Source organism: Tachysurus vachellii, chromosome 1, assembly GCF_030014155.1.
Source record: "Tachysurus vachellii isolate PV-2020 chromosome 1, HZAU_Pvac_v1, whole genome shotgun sequence".
In the NCBI taxonomy this organism is placed as follows: domain Eukaryota; kingdom Metazoa; phylum Chordata; class Actinopteri; order Siluriformes; family Bagridae; genus Tachysurus; species Tachysurus vachellii.
This window is the reverse complement of record NC_083460.1, coordinates 7793670-7807407: the sequence shown is the minus strand read 5'-3', so window position 1 is coordinate 7807407 and position 13738 is coordinate 7793670. Positions and strand designations below refer to the sequence as shown.

The following is a 13738-nucleotide window of genomic DNA, read 5'->3' as shown; positions in this document are numbered from 1 at the left end:
ATGAAATTATTCCCCATTATTCTTCTGTCTTGTGTTGTTCTGTGAACAGATCTTTTTTCTGTCTCTTCCTGATTGGCTTCCGAATAATTTCCTTGGACTTTGTATTACCTGTAATTTTCCTTTCCAGACTGATTGTCATAACTACATCCGGATTCTTCATAAAATGTCGAGCGACACCATGTTCGTTTGTGGTACCAACGCTTTTAATCCAACCTGTGATATTATGGTGAGTAAAAATTCCTCCACATACAGTGGTGTGAAAAAGTGTTGGCCCATTTCTGGATTTTATTTTTTTGCATGTTTGTCACACTTTAATGTTTCAGATCATCAAACGAATTTAAATATTAGTCAAAGACAACACAAGTAAACATAACATGCAGTTTTTAAATGACAGTTTTTAATACTAAGGGAAAACAAAATGCAAACCTACATGGCCCTGAGTGAAAAAGCTGTTAAAACATAACTGTGGTTTTTCATACCTGAGATCAGTTTCTCTAACCACACTCAGGCCTGATTACTGCCACACGTGTTCGCATTCAAGAAATCACTTAAATTAAACCTGACTGACAAAGTATTGTATTTTACTGTAAAATGTCCTTGCTATGATATTGTAGACATTTGTTAACATGAGTTTCAGCCTTTGTGCATGTTTTGTTGTATTATATCACACCATGTAGATATTTTAATGTAGCTGTGTTCTTTCTTCCAGTCTTATAAAGATGGCAAGCTGACTCTCAAAGGTAAACAAGAAGATGGGAGAGGAATGTGTCCATTTGATCCTTTCCAGAGATGTGCCTCTGAATTTGTCGGTGGGTGCTTCATCTCTCTTTAGGAAAACTTCTCCATGACGTAACAGACAAAGCAAACAATGTGTAGTTAGTGATTGATTAAAAGTTTTAAGTCACTTTAAGTTTTAAAGTTTTTACTAGGGCTGTGCAATATGAACAAAATAATCATATTGCGATTTTCTGAATGAATATTGCGATTGCGATTTTATTTGCGATTTTGGCAATTGTTTTTGCTTTTTCAAACTTTTTCAAACATGCTTTTTCTAAATGTATTCAGTGCACAAGAAGTGCATAACAAAACATTTCACAATGAAATAACATAGTATTAATAGTTTAATAAACAAAACTGTAGTAAAATTGTCTTTAAAACAGATGACATAAAATAAATTAAGATTAACTAAACTAAATTCCAGTCATAAAAAATTAATTTCTAAACTGTTTTTCAGTGCACACATTTCACAATGAAATAACATACTGTACAGTTGTACTAACTGCTTGATAAACAAAACTAATAAATTGTCTTAAAAACAGACAACATGAAATAAATTAAGATTAACTAACCTCAACTCCAGTCATGGGGGCACAGTGGCTTAGTGGTTAGCATGTTCGCCTCACACCTCCATGGTCGGGGGGTCGATTCCCGCCTCCGCCTTGTGTGTGTGGAGTTTGCATGTTCTCCCCGTGCCTCGGGGGTTTCCTCCGGGTACTCCGGTTTCCTCCCCCGGTCCAAAGACATGCATGGTAGGTTGATTGGCATCTCTGGAAAATTGTCCGTAATGTGTGATTGCGTGAGTGAATGAGAGTGTGTGTGTGCCCTGCGATGGGTTGGCACTCCATCCAGGGTGTATCCTGCCTTGATGCCCGATGACGCCTGAGACCACGGGGGCACAGGCTCCCCGTGACCCGAGGTAGTTCGGATAAGCGGTAGAAGATGAGTGAGTGAGTGAGTGAGTGAACTCCAGTCATAACAATAAATAAAAACTAACAGAAATCAAAACCAAAAAACAGATTGCTCTCTTAAAGGATTTTTGCAAGAAAAACCAGCATGTCCACCATTTCTGGTTTTAAGCATGAACGGTGACGTCACCACATTCTCCCCAGTACTAAACACTCTCTCTGAAGATGAGCTGGTGGCAGGAATACAAAGATATTTATCTGATGGAGTCTCCACCATTTCAGAGGATGTTCCTCACTGTCAATGGATGGAGAAAGCAGGTAGCTGTTTAACTCAGAGGCTATGGCTTCTTCAAGTCGCAGAGCTGCTGGCATGGCTGATGTCGTTTTGAAGAAGCTTCCTAAGGACTTCCGTGCTTTTTTTCATGGTGGAGGTAGATTGATGCCAGGATTCTCTCTGCATGTGTTACTCACAGATTCAGATGTATCCTTTGACATACAGAACAGAAAGAAAAGATTAAAAAGCCATATAAAAGAGTGTTTATCTAAGGAGATGACAGTTTCATCCAGATTACATAAATTAACTCACCTTGTGTGAACTCATTTCCATGTCAGACATGACACTGGCCTTAATGTTTGGAAGTTTATCCTCATCAGTGTAGCTGGTTTTGAATCTGGGATCCAAAAATGTTGTTGTATCCAGAAGCTCTTGGGTAGTTTCATCCTCATAATGTTTATTGATGTAGTTCAGAATTTTTGATTTTATAGTCTTTGTCAAGTCAGTATCTTCATCATCAACTGCAAGAATCTTGGTGTTCAGAAGGTGAAGAACCGGTTTCACTACGAGATATTGATGTAGTTTTCACTGGAAAGGGCATCCCTGAACTCCTGAAGTGGACCCAATGCCTTACTTACAGATTCTAGAACATCTGTGTCTTGCCATTGGTGTATTAGGTGTCTTGTTTTACGGTCAGCTGAAAGGACCTGAGACAATGCCCTCTGTTGCTCCAAAACCCTGTCTATCATTTGTTGCATTAGCCCCATCTTGTTGGGCATGATTTTATGAGGGCATGTTGGGGAAGCTGGAGTTCTTCCTGGGCTTCAGCTATCTTTTTTTTCCAACTGTGGGAAAAATGTCCCACTAGCTTTTTGCATAATCCGTTAGCGCGGGAAATGAGAGGTTCATACTTGATTGCAATTTCCAAAAAAATAAAAAATCGCAAAACATGATGAATGTGTATTTCATTCATTTAAATATAAAATTATTGAGTAACACTTTACAATAAGGTGCTATTTGTTAACAACTAGTTAATACATTAGCTAAAATGAACTGACAATGAACAATACTAATATAGTATTAATGTTAGCTCATGTTAATTTTAGCATTTATTAATACATTATTAAAATCAAACGTTGTCATTGTTAACATTAGATAATGCACCATGAACTAACATGAATAGCTGTATTGACATGAACTAACATTAACAAGAATGAATAAATGCTGGAAAAAATTGTTTATTGTTAGCTAATGGATTAGTATTTGTGGCGACATATATGCAAATTCATTCTCCGCCAGTAGGAGGTGCTTAGAGCGGGACAGAGAGCTTTTTTCTTGGTAACGCTGTATACAAAGCAACGCTCGGCTGCTTTATCAGGCATTACATGCAAAATAAAAAGAAAATGACATCCAAAAATTTTTTCTTCAGAAATAACTCCACAAATAATTAAATGTAAGGAAAACACTGCAATTTATTACTGTTAACAAATAGTACCTTATTGTAAAATGTTACCAACTATGGTACAAGTTGAAAATACTATTACAAAACATTATAATACGTTTTCATATTAAACATCTTTGTGCAATTTGTTTCTTAATAAAAAAAGTATGCCCTACAAAGTGCCCTAATGTAAAGTATACATTACTTAATGTAAAGTAGAATAAATGTATAATAAAATCTAACTTACGAATTGCCAAATGCAGTCTGTGTCCGACGCACTGCAATCGTGTCCAGTTGTTCAAAGTGACAGCCTTCACTATGTTAGTTCCATTGTCTGTTGTGATAGACACTTGTTGCTCTTCACAAAGTCCCCAAGATGCTGAAGCTTCTTTTAACCCTTCAGATATATTTTCTCTAGTGTGATCTTCTGGGAAGAATGCTGTTTGCAAACATTGACTTTTCATTTCAAAGTTGTCATTAATATAGTGGACCGTTAAACTCATGTACAGCTCCATCGTTCTGCTGGACCACATATCTGTGGTCGTGGCATAGTATTTCACCTGCTTGAGCTCGTATTCAACACCCGCCTTACATTTCTCATACATTTCGGGAATAGCAAATCGTGTGAAATGAGTGCGAGATGGCAGCTGGTATCTTTTGTCGAGTGTTTGTATTAGTCTTCGGAAGCCGTCTTTACTGATGATGTGCACAGGCATCATATCTTTGCATAGATGATAGGTGACCGCGTCGGTGATTTCTTTGTGCCGTTTTGATCCTTTCTCATAAGGCATGGCGCTTGCAAATGCTTGAACAATGGATACTTGTTCAATCTGTTCGGGCTGGCTTTGATGTGTGCTTTTGTTTGTTTCGATGGACTTTGTCGACATGCATTGATCATGCAGATTTTATGGCACTGTTTTAAGTGTTGGAACAGATTTGTTGTATTGCTCCGTTTCGTTGGAATAATCATTTCACAAGTCTTGCAAATTACCTTGCTCTGTGACACATCCTCTCTCCCGAATCCAAAATACTCCCAAACGACTGACGTTGAATTTCTCTTTGGCACCAAATCATTTTTATTTTGACCTGCATCCATATTTTATGTTCTTTCCTCCCGCTTGCCTGTTCGATTCTTCGGCTCAGCTTTGTCGTGCACTGCGTGAGCTCTGATTGGTTAACATCTTAATAGATAAAATCACAGCCTTATGCGGTTTAGAAATCGCATGTTCTTAAATCGCGATTTTTTTGCGATTGCGATTAATTGCACAGCCCTAGTTTTTACTATTATTTTTTTTTTTTCTTTTCCAGTTTAGTTCATGCATTATATTCTTTTTGAAGGTCAATTCTTTAGTCATAGGTGATACTTATGATATCTCATATGATATTCTGAATGCTTTAAAGGAAAGTAACCCAATGATACCATCATTATGCTTTAATAATATAATTCTGATTGTTGTTTAGATGGAAAGCTGTACTCTGCTACATATAAAAATTTCCTGGGCTCACAACCAACTGTGATGCGCAACTCAAATGGCACCATAAGAACTGAAGACAAGACTTCATGGCTTAATGGTAAGAATGTATTCTAGAATGTGTAAATTTTATTACATTAAGTAAGGGACTAAGATGAGTCTTCTGATATTGGATATAATTTAAAACTCAACTTTACATCTCATACCTTTCTTTAATTTTGGATCATGTGATTGAGTAGTTGAGAGTCACTGATTAGTTTTGTTATTTCAGAGCCCAATTTCATTGGCATGAAACATGTGGCTGAGGGAGATGACAACCCAGAGGGGGATGATGACAAGATTTACATTTTCTTTAATGAAAAAGCTGTGGAGTACGATGCCTACAGTAAGATGGAGGTGTCAAGGGTGGCTCGCATTTGTAAGGTACTCTTCCTTATAAAAGGATGTTGCTGATATTACAGTACACCATTCTACATCTCTATGTTTTTATTCATCAGGACCTAAATAATGGTTGTGTGGTCCTCACCACTTATTTGTTCAAACAAAGAACCTCAGGTGACGACAAAATACCTGGGTGGGGAAATATAAGCACATGCTTCCTACTTCCACATCAGGACTTAACAAACCAGGTGTTACTAAAGAAATGCAAAAGATTGGCTAATCATCAAGATGAGAAACTATTATATATCAAATATTATAAGCTTTACCAGCCTGCTTTTGATGCTTTTATACATGAATAGAAAACTTTGCAGCATTGTTCTCATACCCTCTAATCTCTCCTTGCTAGGGGGATGTGGGAGGACAGAGGACATTGCAGAAGAAGTGGACGTCATTTCTAAAGACTCACCTGGACTGTCCTGTCCTTCAAACCAGACTACCACTTCTCATACAAGATGTGTTCCTCTTCTGCCCAGACACTTGGAAAACCTGTATGTTCTACGGTGTCTTCACTCCTCAGGGGTGAGTAATGTTCAGTTCAACAATGCCAGCAGAATATGTTTAAATAACTGCAGTGAAGAAGACAAGTTGTGATTTTGAATGTAATCAGGATTGAGGTTGAATACCAGACCAACAATACAGTCAAACCTTAAGGCAGAGGACTTAAACCTTACCATTTGTGTTAGATCAGCCTGAGCTCAAAGGCATGTGAAGATCAATATGGTTAGGTCAAATGGGAAACCTAACAGGCTTTAGGTTAACAACTCCATGGTATTTATAGTCAATAATTGTTTGCCATTAACTTCAGAATTACACATTACACAGTTTGATTGTCACAGTGGTTTAGTGGTTAGCACACTTGCCTCACACCTCAAATGTTTGTGGTAAGATTCTCTCTTCTGCCTTGTGTAGAGGGAGCTTGAATGTTCTCCCTGTGCTTTGGGGATATCCTCCAGGTACTCTCGTTTCCTCCTGCAGTCCAAAACATTGTAGGCTGAGGAATAGTATCTCTAAATTTTGCCCATTTCTAAATAGTATATCTAAATTTTGTAGGCTGATGAATAGTATCTATAAATGGATAGGCTCCAGGTTCCCCACAACCCTATGTAGGGTAAGTGCTATAAACAATGGATGTATTTGCAATATGTTCTCATTATAAAGCATTTTAAATTGCACTAGCCTTTTATGTCTGATTCAGACATTACATATGATTTGTTTAATGTAATTGAGGATAAATAATGTACCCATAGACCAAAGAGCACCATACAAACGCAGATTCACACACTTGTTCTCATCTACGGGCAATTTAGTGCAGCCCATCCAAGTACCGGCATGTTTATGGATGGAAACAGGCACATAGAGAGAACATATGGAGAGAATCTCCACACAAATGCACAGGATCAACCTGGTGACCCTGGCAGTATGAGGTGGCAATGCTGCACCACCTTGTGGTCTTTATATTGCATACACCAGTATCTTCATAATATGCATTATTATAATATGAGAATTATTATTTAGTACTACACACTCATAGAAAACCTCAGTCAAATTTAATCATGCATACAACTGCCTCAGAAACTACTTTATTTTTGTGTAAAATGTTTTTACTCTGATATGAAATGAATTAACTTTAGGAGGTTACATGATGCAATAAGGTGTACTCAAAAATTACCTAAGGGAGTCAAATCATGTAAATCAGGTTAATGCTTCTTCCTGTTTTTTCTTCCTATTTTCATATGAGTAAGGCTGTGACATCCATTTAAAAAAAATTGTAAAAAATCATAATTGTAGCATATTCAAACATTAATTAGACGTTTTATTAACAACCAACTTGATGCTCATTTCATAGCTGTGAATTTACCAAAAAGGACATGCCGGAGTACTCAGCAGTGTGTGCTTACAGGATACAGGACATTAGGGAAGTCTTCTCTGAAGGCAAATTCAAAACTCTACACGATGATACTTCACTTAATAAATGGGTGACATACTATGGACCTGTGCCTGACCCTCGTCCCGGAGCTGTGAGTTCAACATTTACCAAAATATTCTACAACAATCATTTTTATTTGTTAGCTGATGAAAAAATAAGTGATGGAAAAATTACTTAATTACATCAGAATATAATAGACAGAATTATACTGCAGCTGAATACTCAGAGGGTCTTGATTAATTTTTGACTGTAGTTCCAGGTGCAAGAAACTATGTTCCCAGTTACTATTAATGCTCTTGTTATCATTTCCTGAGTAATAACTTACATAGTGATGTGCATGGGGAATGACATTTTAATTTGTATATTTTGTCTCCAAAAACAGCACCTATGCAGTAGTTAATTATTCGCTTTGTGTTGCTCTCTCTATGTGTGTGTGTGTAGTGTATTAACAGTAAGACAAGGGAGAAAGGGTTTTCAAAGTCTTTGGACCTCCCTGATAAAACCCTCATGTTCATCCGAGACCACCCACTGATGGATCAGACAGTGAAGCCTTCTGAGCAGCCCCTACTGGTGAAGAAAGGAGCTGCGTTTACTCGTATAGTGGTGGCCAGCACTGCTGCCCTGGATGGGAGCAGCCATCAGGTCATGTTTATTGGCACAGGTAGATAAATATTTAGTGTACAGTTTACATCATTATACAGACTTATGCATGTATGTGTTAGTGTTCAATCAACTGTACAATCTTTGTAACAGCAAGCGGTTCAGTGCTGAAAGCAGTCAACTATGATGGAAAGATGGTGATAATAGAGGAGGTGCAGCTCTTTAAGCAGTCTGACCCAGTGAAGATATTGCAGCTCTCCGTTACCCTGGTAAGCCTCAGAGCACATTTACATTAGATTTCTTTTCCTCCTTGAAGCTACACCAAAAGATTATAGGTTATTTTTATTATATTATATTTTTTATTTATTTTTCTTTGAGTGCAGTTCCAGAATTGAACCCTGGTCAAACGGAATGGTGGACTAAACTTTGCTTCAGGGCCGGATGATGTTTAAAGTGGTTTAAGCGGTTAATCATCCTACGTCCTGTTTTAACGTTCATTATAGCAGATAGATATATAGATATTGATATAGATATTATAGATATTGTCAGAGTGCCTCCTGCTTGTATTGTACAATGAAAGTGGCTCATATTATTTGTATATAAGTAAGCAACTAGGACTCACCTTGCTGCAATCCTGTAAAAAAAAAATGCCTTAAATCCCTCTAATGATAGGTAAGCTAGTTTAGCAGTTATCTCTAAGCTAATTTCAACAAACATTTTGCACCTAACTGCTACTGTTGTGGGAGGTTTATGTTTCCCAAGAGATTAGAAATATGACTTGTTTCCAAACAAGCCTGAACTTTATTTTGCCCAGTGTGATAGTCACCAGTTTTATCCATTATTATTATAACCATTCTTTCACTCAGTTATTTTTCAGTAAGTTTTCCAGCTAGCAGCTGTGACCGATCAGCAAGGCATGTTCGAAGCATTCAACAATGTAATGAAAATTTGAACAGCAGTATACTTGCATGTGGAAAGCCATTTATTGATGTTCTGCTGATGTTTAGCCTATTTATTTAAATTCACTTAGCAAATATTTGTCTTAGCTCTTGAAGTTGATGTGAAATATGTTGTTTGCAAGTTATTAGCTAGGCTGCTAATGCCTCTGTGCTGTGGAAAATGTGTAGCTGCTCTTTTTACATTATAGTATGTAGTATATGGAGCTGATGGGTAAGTTATGGACTTTAGCTGCTTTTGGCACAAGCAACAAACTAAAGCAAAATTTGACAATGTCAATACTTGCTCATTTTTATGACATTAGTGAAAATCAGTCAGAGACTGCCGTGTCTAAGTTTTTTTTTTTTTTTTTTTTAACTGTGTGTTATATTACACTAATTAATTGATTTATTAAGGGGAAAAATAGTTATCTGTTTACTTTGGGAAAATAATAAAATGCATTTTCACCTGAGTGAATTGTTTTTATTTTTTTGATAATTTTAAAAAATATTTTATAAATAAAATACTCCTACTGCTTTTAACACATTTTAGGGAACATGCAAATCTAACATTTTTTTCCCTCATCATTCACACTAGTAAAACTTTCCCATCATGGCTATCCCAGTAACCATCTAATTCATTTCATTATTTCTACTTGTGATTCAGTTTTATTTTTATTCTGTTATAGTTTGACCATCTGTTATAGTTTGACCATCAGTTATTTGATTCTGTTATAGTTTGACCATCTTTTTAATAACTGCTGCACATATTGTTTCAGGGTCAGCTGTATGCCGTCTCAGAGGAAGCAACGGTGCAGATGCCACTTAGTACATGTGACCATTACGCTTCCTGTATGGACTGTGTGCTGGCCAGAGACCCGTACTGTGGCTGGGACCTCAGCACTGAACACTGCATTGCTATAAAAAACATTCATCCAGATACACACAGGTACTCAGCATATACTTCTCAGCTGCTGTAATATAGTGCTGTAAGGAAAAAATCATGATGTGGTGTGCTGTTGTAGGAAAACAGGCAAAAATACAATAGGTGTGATGTGACCTGAAGTTTATCTTTTAGTAATTATTAATAACTTTTAATTATTAACTTTGATTAATTATTAGATTTTTTTAATTAAATAACACATTAACCTATTCATTCATCAGTATTTTTCAGTATTATTTACCATTGGCGTGCCATGGGGTTTCAGTCAGGGCCTTCAGTAAGCATGTAGACCACATACATACTCATCTGTTACAGCTAACGCAGCCATATGCAAATAATGCGCATATTTGGCTGCACATACAGGCACTCAGCAACATGACAGCTGATCAACAATTAGCCTAAAACAGTATGCTAGGTAAGGGTGGGCTGAATTCAGACTAAATTTCCCTGCATGTATCAATAAATGTAATCCCCCTATGCACACTGTGTGCATAGTGTCACATTCACATCCACATGCCACAGTAGGCTACTATCAATGCAACATGAACCACTCAATAACAATGTGCATAAGCCATTAATAATGCTTATTATCAGATGCGAGCCACAATCTGCATGATACAATGCTCGTCAAATAGTAAAGCACTCACCTGTCACCTTGTAAATAAAATCCATGCGTCTGTCTTTTTTGACATAGCGCTCAATAACGTCATCGTGCAGTTGTCCTTTCCTCTTCTTTGCTTCAGCTGATTGAGCAATTCTTTCTCAATGGAGAGAGAGGCCAAAGAAGACAGCCTTCATTGTCCAGTTGTGCTAAAAGTTTTTAAATGCACGACTGACAGTATATGGCGCTCGGAGCCTTGGTGTTTAAGAGCTGCCTTTGTGAAGCTGTTCAGACTGTCAAAGCCAGAATCATTCCATGTCCCTTTACTCACATTAAAAAGTAAACACGACCAACAAAATAACTTGTTGTGCTGGGTGCTAGCTGTTAGGCACTCATAGCGCTCATAATTGCAATCTTTAAAATGGCACACAAAACCTTTGCCGGCCTTTGTTAGTGAATCCAGTTTGGGTGTAGGTTTTCCTTTCTCAACTATTTCTCTTTTGTCTGCAAAAGTGCGCCTTGAAAAAGCAATTTCAAAGAAAATGACATCCGCTGTTGCAGATACACCCGATCTTGTTGCCGATCTACTGAAAACGGCTTTTTCAAGGTGCACTTTTGCAGACAAAAGAGAAATAGTTGAGAAATTTTCGACAGACGTTAGGGGTAGGGCTGGGCATGTAGCTAGACCCGAGGACGTGCTGTCAATAAATGTCAAAATTTGATTGGTTTATTTTTATGTCACTAATGCTTGTAACAAATCAGATGTGTTGTCCTTCAACAAAAGCCTAGCAATATTTGTAGAGCTGGTCCCAGCTGTTTTAAGCTAATTTTTAAGTGACTTTTTGAGGGTACTCCAGTTCAAAACTAACAAATTTTGCAATTTTGCGGACATTACACCAATGAAAATAAATAAAACGCATACTATAGAAAAACATTTAACACTTTTTAAAAAAATTTTATAGGGCATGAAAATTTCACTTAATCACCTTCTGACCAATCAGAATCAAGAATCAAACATCACTGTGGTCTAATATATTGAATTGACTACTCTAGAGACTGTACTATTGTCAGGTCTTTGCCCGGACTCTGGCCATGTGCATTTATTTACGTTTCTCGTCACGTGTCTGCCCCACCTTCGTCTGCTCCTCCCTGTCGTCACACCTGATCCTTATTGTGTTATCATTGTCTTTTTGTATTTAACTGTGCCGCGTTGCCTCGTGCAGCGCGGCATCTACTGTGGTTTTGTCCTGTCTCTAGTCCATGTCATGTTTCGTGTTTTCAGTTATTAAACCGTTTGTTTTAGCTATCCTGCGTTTGGGTCCGCTCTGTTCCGTGTTCATGACAACTATAGACTGTGCACATGTGGGAATGTTAGATATATTGAATTTTCAGTCATGTCCATCTATTTTTTTCTCCTGCAGTGAGGTGGTTCAGAGTCTGAGAGATGGAAATGCTGCACGTTGTCCTGCAGTTGGTATGTGAACAGGTGGCTTTTTATGCCCACTGGTTCAGATAGTACAGTGTTTACTGATATGTCTTGTCAAGTCAAGTGTGGCAATATTTGTATGGGTAAATATATGTGCAGAAATGGTTTAAGTCCATTATGGCTTGTCACGAAAAGTAAATAAGACTCTCAAGGACTGTTGTTTTTGTGTTACAGAAAGTACTACGATCATTAAAACCTTCTATCCTGGTAACGAGGTCAGGTTGCTGTGCCAGCCAGGATCAAACCTGGCCCGAGTGCAGTGGAGCGTAAACAATCACACAATTCAAAACTCCAACAAATACAACATTCATCACAACAACCTGTTGATCCTCAATGCCTCGGACAGCGATGCCGGATTCTACACCTGCACCTCTGTAGAGTCCTCCAATGGTAAAGACTATGTCATCCGAAATGCTACATATGAGCTGAGGCTGGCGGACTTCATGGAGCATCCTTCAGTTCAGCTGCAAGTCCAGGAACAGCAGAACATTCTCTTGGCCCTCAAGATCCTGGTCATCATACCAACACTGATATTATTAGTTCTTGTGGTATGGAACTTCTACAAAGGGCATTTTGCTGTCCAGAGAAGCTCGAAAAAAGCTGAGGAAAGTCCACAGAGTGTGTCTGGCTGTCGGGGGCCACTGCAAATTGTTCAAGAAAGTTCAACAGAAATAACAATCAACAGAGTAGCTGAATCCCCTGATATGACAAACTAGCATAATGGAGACAAATTGCTCCAGTGAAGTTTATTTTTTATTTTGCAGACACCTCAATGACAAATCCAACATAATCCAGTTTCATAGCTCAAACCACACAATCTGAACTGATTGGAGATTTAAAAACAGACTAAGACTGTTTTACAGTTTTATTAGACTTTATAATTGTGTTATTATTAGACTTCAGTATTTCGTAAAACTTTAAAGCACTGAAATGGGTTTAAGCACAGTACATTGTTTGTCAATTAAAAACAAAGAAATAAAAAAAAAACCTGGAGGCTTGTTTAGGCCAATATAGATGTGAAGATGTATTGAAGATTGTATATGGACTACTGAAGAGCATTATACATTTCCAGATTCAGCACTGTGGTTCCAGGGCAGTAGCTCACTGAAATTTGCAGGATTTTTTTTTTTTACTGCTCTCTAAATGTATTTTTTTTTAATTCTAACTTTGTGAGAATTTTTTTTACTGTAAAATAAACTGTGAATGTGTTTTTGTAATGTCTTCTGTGTACAGAACCATTATTTACAGTCTACATGAGGAAAATCAAATAAGTTTAAGTTGTTAAAAAAAGATTTGTATTGTTGCAAAATAATAGGAAGACAACCATTAAAATCTAATCATTTGAGGAGAGTCAACAATTCAGTTATACAAAAATATCCAGAAATTGCTTTACTATCATTTTAATTACAGGGTAACCTCATCCACATATCTTTCAAATGACTTTTGTTCCCATGAGGCCTGGTGCAAAGATTACTGTTTACGCAACAACAAAATGCTGCACTAAACAGATAAATAAATATAAATAAATAATATAAATAAAAGGTTTTTACTGAACATCAGATAAAGCAAAATATTCAAATATAACATTATATATAAAAACAAACAAATTTCAATCAGTAATGAACTTTGAAAACAACTATGAAAATTATACGTATATCGGTTTGATCATAAACCCTTCATGACCTTTTACGTCACTTCACCTAGGATGAACCAAAATCCCATTGTCTGACCTTTTATTTGGCAAAGTCACTTATGAGGACTTTGAAGTCCAGCTGTCTGCTTAGTTGGCTTTCAATTGAAAGTTGGGCAAGGCTCTTAAACCTTTCTTGAGTTTGCGTAGCCCTGAGATGAGCTTCAACTTTTTGACAAGCTTCAACTTGCTGAAAGCTCTTTCGACACCAGAAACAGAGACAGGTAGACTGCAGAAGATGCG

The 13738-nt window shown here is 37.2% G+C and overlaps 1 pseudogene; it reads left to right on the top strand.

Moving 5' to 3' along the window:
• Positions 1-19: 19 nt before the first annotated feature.
• Positions 20-12880, top strand: LOC132843151 (semaphorin-4E-like; annotated as a pseudogene).
• The last annotated feature ends 858 nt before the right edge of the window (positions 12881-13738 follow it).